Source organism: Canis lupus, chromosome 34 (genome assembly GCF_011100685.1).
Source record: "Canis lupus familiaris isolate Mischka breed German Shepherd chromosome 34, alternate assembly UU_Cfam_GSD_1.0, whole genome shotgun sequence".
In the NCBI taxonomy this organism is placed as follows: domain Eukaryota; kingdom Metazoa; phylum Chordata; class Mammalia; order Carnivora; family Canidae; genus Canis; species Canis lupus.
In genome coordinates this window covers 26,952,386-26,957,883 of record NC_049255.1, presented here as the reverse complement: position 1 = coordinate 26,957,883, position 5,498 = coordinate 26,952,386, and the positions used below count along the sequence as shown (strand labels likewise).

Below are 5,498 nucleotides of genomic sequence, written 5' to 3'. Positions count from 1 at the left end.
CGGCCGAGGGCGGGGGGAGGAGACTCGCCGAGCCGGGCGGCAGGCGGGCGAGCAGGCGGCTCCCGGCCCGCACGGCGAACGCAGGCAGTTTCCCTTTTGTCTCCGGCCTCGGCGGCGGGGAGGCCCGCGCCCTGCGCACCGGCGCCCGAGCCCGCGGACCGCGCCGCCTCCCCTCCCCGCGCCCCTTTGTGAGGCGGCGGCCCAGACGGCAGCGGTGGCCGCGAGCCGGGCGGGAGGATTCAAGTTGAAGTTGCGCCGGGCGAGTCCACCGCGGTGGGCGGGAGGATTCGGGGCGGGGGGGCGGCCCCTCCGCGGTACCCCCTCGCCGCCCGGGGAGCGATCAGCAGCAGGTGAGGAGGCGCGGGGCGCGGGAGCCCAGCGGGCGAGGCATGCACGTCCCCTCGGTGGCCGCGGCGGCGGAGCGCAGCGCAGCGCAGCGCCGGCCGAGCGCTCCGATGCCTGCAGACACCCCGAGGAGCCCCAGAGAATAAAAGTTTTGCGGGAGCCCGGGCAGAGGCGGGGGTTCGCGGCGCCCGGCGACGCAGCACGATCCGCGCGGAGCCGCAGGCGGCCGGCGGGCTCTGCCTGCCTCTCCCCAGCACCTCCCGGCTCCGCTCGGCGCCGCTCGGCTCCGCTCGCGCGCTCGCTCCTCTGCCCCCGCCCGCGCTCGCCCCGCCCCGCCCCGCCCCGCCCCGCGCGCGCTCGCCCCGCCCCGCCCCGCCCCGCCCCGCCCCGCGCGCGCTCGCCCCGCCCCCGAGCCGGGGCTCCAGGCCCGCGGTGCTCGCGCCGAGCTGTCAAGCGCCGGGGAAGCTCCGCCGCGGCCGGCGCGCTCGCAGCTCCGGGCCGTTCCGACGAAGCGGAAGCGAGGGGGAGGAGAGGGGCGCGCCCGCTGCCTGGCTCGAGGCGGTGACCCTTCCCCGCTCCTGCGCGGGCTCCCGGGACCGAATACTGCTGCTCCGCGGCAGAGCGAACGGCGGTTTCCTCGGGAGCTGGCGTCGCCGCTGGAAAGCAGAGCGCCGCCCGGGAGCGTCCCCCCCTCCGGCCCGCTGCACTGTAGTGCGGTCCCCGCCTCGCCCGGCATAAGGCAAGCGAGAAGGGACGCACTTTGCCGGCTCGCGAAGCGAGGCGGACGGGACCCGACAGTTGGGACCTCACGCGGGCGGCAGAGCGAGCCTGAGGCCTGGAAGGAAGCCCTGCTCGCCGAGCAAAGACCCCGCGGGAGCAGCGGCGCGCGAGGACTCCAGCCACCGGGAAGCACGGGAGCGCGCTCCGCGGGTCAGCTCGGGCGGGGAGGCGACGGCCGGCCTCCCTGGGGCTGCGTCCGCGCCGGGACCGGAGGCCTTGGGCGGGGAGGCACGGAGCCGCCTAGCGGGGCCCCGGGGCGTTCCCGAGCCTGCGGCGGCCGAGACTTCCGGGACCCTGGGAAAGCTCCGGCCTCGCGGCCTCCTACCACCTGCTCGGCCGCCGCAGGACGGAGGGAAGCGGGGGCGGGAGTCTTTGGAGGTGCGGGCGGGAAGGGCCGCGGGGGAGAGTGCGGGCTTCCAGAAGCCGCCGAAGACCGCTCGCTGAAATGCGGGCAGGTGTCGATGGGGGGAACGAACTGTACAGATCACCTTAGAACACGGAAAGAGGCCAGCCCGGGGCTCAGCGGTTCAGCGTCGCCTGCAGCCCGGGGCGTGACCCGGGAGACCCGGGATCGAGCCCCACGTCGGGCTCCCTGCCTGGAGCCTGCTTCTCCCTCTGCCTGAGTCCTCTCTCTCTCTCTCTCTCTCTCTCTGTGCGTCTCTAATGAATAAATAAAAATCTTTTTTAAAAAATAAAATACAGAAAGAAGTAACCTTTAAAGGAAATTATTCACTCTCGCTGCCCCTGTCCAGGAAGAGAAGTGCTGATCCGCCAGCCTGGAGGGTAGACGCCGCCTGACCCAGCCCAGCCCTGTGCGTCTGACACGGCCCCCCCGCCCCCGCCCCCAAGCATTCCCGCCTTGGTATGATACCGACAACGCTTAAAAAAATTTTTTTTTAATTAAAATAAAGAGGTATAAAATATTGAAAAGAAATACACCAAAGTGTTCGGCGTGCTTAACCACAATAGTGGAGGATACGTGGTTTTCATGTTCTGCTTTTGGACTTTTGTCTGCTTTCTACGACTTTTCCAAGATACTTACAAAAAGACATAGCTTGCTATCATAACCAGAAAAGAAAGAAAGCTCTGACTTTTAAAAGGCATACACAGTACGCTCTCAATTATAAACGCATGCATACAAAAGGCAGGAAGACTATATAGGAAAAACTGTTAACAGTATGTTGTTTTTGACATCTAAGATACTGGCCCCCTCTTTTGTTTTGCACTTTTCAGTATATTCCACCTGATAAATAGGATTAATAGTTTTGAAATAAATTAGGCCATCCTGTTCAAAAGTCTTAAGTCATGAGATTCCAAAGTGAGATAATGAATTTAAAAAGCCTTTAGGAACTCTAAAGCAAAAGTAATACATTAGTGTTGTCGTGAAGATACGAGTCTACGATATTTCTTACTGTAAATTAGCAAATATCTTCTGGGTGCATTATCAGTTTCTCTGTACGTAATGGCAAAAGCAGCTTCCACATAAGCTGATCAAGATTCCAGAACTACAAGTCTAATCAGGCCTCGAAGCAGAAGTAAAATTCCAAATCTAGGGGTCCACCCAGCTGGTCCAATACGTTACTATATTGGTGACAGCAGCAGATACTCATGAGAGGCATGATTTGTGTTTCCTCCATACCTAGTAAAGAAGAGAAAGGACCATACTGGTTTCTCTGGAAGTAGCAAAAGGAGGGCTTGACTAGATTAATAGATCTAAGATATCCTGTGGATTCTGGGGAGATATGCTTTGACATTTGCATCTAGGTAGTTCATTTTTATGAAAAATCAATAAAATGATTTTTCAAGTAGACCCTATAGGCATTGTCTTATTTCTATTAAGAAATTCATATCGTTTACACAGTAACTTTTAAAGGCCTAATAAAATGTTTTGTTATGGTTTGCTATGAATGTTAATATATTTGAGAAAAAGACCTTCCTCTAATGACAAAGTAACCTTTGCATATTCCTAGAAATTATGAAGGTTTTTATGTATATCAATTTATTTCCATCCTTATAATAATCCTAGGAAGAAGATAAAGGAGCTGCTATCTCTGTTATAAATATGAGGAAAATGAGGCACGAAGATGTAAATGAATACCACAAATCACAGGAGCCCAGGTGACTTAGCGGTTTAACACCTGTCTTCGTCCCCAGGTGTGATCCTGGAGACCCGGGATCAAGTCCCATGTCGGGCTCCCTGCATGGAGACTGCTTCTCCCTCTGCTTGATCCCTGCCTCTCTCTCCCTCTGTGTCTCTCATGAATAAATAAATAAAATCTTAAAAAAAAAACAAAAACCCACAATTCAGTATAAGAAGTTGGAAAGTCAAACTCAGTTCTTCTTACCACCAATCCAGTGCTCTCAAGATCCATTGATTTCCCAGTGATACTGAGATGATTAGTCTAATTTTTATGCTTCTCTAGTAATATTTCAGTGGCTCTTTTGTCACAGAAATATGAAAAAGACTACACAGGTTCTTATCCCACAATTCTGACTTCAACCTTTGGCTTTAGCCTTGTCAAAGCTGCACTGTTAAGTCCCTCACCCACTGAGAATATGTGCTGGGCAGAAGACAAGTACAAGTAAACTGTCCTTCATCTCTACAAAAAAAGCCTAAAAGATTTGTTGCTAGAGTGAAATACTATCTGAATTTCACAGGGAAGAAAAAAGTACCACAGACTGTGCCTTATGCAAATTCTATACCATTACAGGTGACATAGTAATGAACCAAAAGCTAATTGCAATCCTAGGTTTTCATGAAATACCAAAAAATATAGCTTTTAGAAGTAACACATTCTCAGAACTTTCAGAATTGTAGCTCTTAGGTTTAAGAAATCTTTAAAACAGTTTGATAACACTTATTTTCTGTATAATGTCAATCTATGATGTCCCCATTTCTTTTTGGTTTGTTTTTTTTTTAAAGATTTTATTTATTTATTCATGAAAGACACAGACAAAGGGAGAAGCAGGCTCCATGCGGGTAGCCTGACGTGGGACTCGATCCCCGGTTTCCAGGATCAGGCCCTGGGCTGAAGGCGGCGCTAAACCGCTGAGCCACCTGGGCTGCCCTTCTTTATGGTTTTGCCAATTACAAAGTTGTAAAAATTAAGTAAAATGATTTATCAACTCTAAACAATCAATGTAATGAAAGTATCCCTGAAATATTTTAAATTCATCTTCCATACATATAGAAAATCTCTGAACATTTTTCAATTTCCCAATTATGAGTTTAATTTCTATTCTGTATTGTTCATGTTTGTATTTTGTGTTGTTCCTGCCTAATGCATATAAATATATACGGCGTATTGAGTAGTATTCTTTAACTAATATTCTATCAATATACATCTATATTTTTAAACTATACATACAAAGGGTGCACCAAGCACAGCAAACATCAGTACTACACCCATGAATCCATGAATCCATCATCCCACCTAAAAACTGACCTGTGACAAATCTTTGCACCAGCCTAGGAGTTTCTTTCCCTATCCCACTTCCTTCCTTGTCCTGCACAGGTAACAGCTATCCTAAATTTTGTGTCTTACCATCCCCTTGTCTTTTTAAAAAATAACATCATCATATATGTCTGCATCCCTAAGTAATATATATTTTTTTTAGTTTTGCTCACTTTTAAGCTTTTTATAAAGTGGGTATCTTACTGTGTGTAGTCTTCTGGGGTTTTTTTTTGGGGGGGGGTGGGTTTGTTTTGTTTTTTTTTCACCTAATATTGTACTTCTAGATCCTTCTATGCCATTACAATGGCATGGAAGTCATTTTCACTACTACATAATATTCTAGTGTGTGGCTGTTCTACAATTTATTTATCTTCATTCTATGGACATTTGAGTACCCAGTTTTTTGCTGTTATGATCAATGAGTTCATGAGCAATTTTTGTACTATCTCTTGGGGCGTGTGTGCCAAAGTTTCCCTACAGTGCTATAGAGTAGTTGGGAATGAAAATCTTCAACTTTACAATTTGGGGCCAAATAATTTTTGAAAATACATTGTTCTCGTTTACACTCCCACCAACAGTGTGGTCAAAGCCCTTTAATAAAAGGGCCCATTACTATAAATTCTATCTTAAAAGTAATTTTCAACATTGGTCTTTAGGTAAATTATTAACTGCAATCGTGACTATTAACCCATATTTAATCTTCAGTGTTTCTCGTAAAACCTTCTTAGATGCAAAGTTTAATAATAAATCTTCAGTTTTAAATGCACTTTAAGTGGAAATGAATCTGTTTTAGTAGTACAGCCAAGAAAATAAATTCATCATTTTAAGTCAGTATACTATATCAATCTGGACTTGTAATTTTAATATCTCAATTGTATCAAATAGAAAACTAATCTGACAGACACGAATCACTTTATA

At 49.2% G+C, this 5,498-nt stretch overlaps 1 pseudogene; it reads left to right on the top strand.

The window, feature by feature from the left end:
- Positions 1-752: 752 nt before the first annotated feature.
- LOC119867409 lies at positions 753-4,430 on the top strand (annotated as a pseudogene).
- The last annotated feature ends 1,068 nt before the right edge of the window (positions 4,431-5,498 follow it).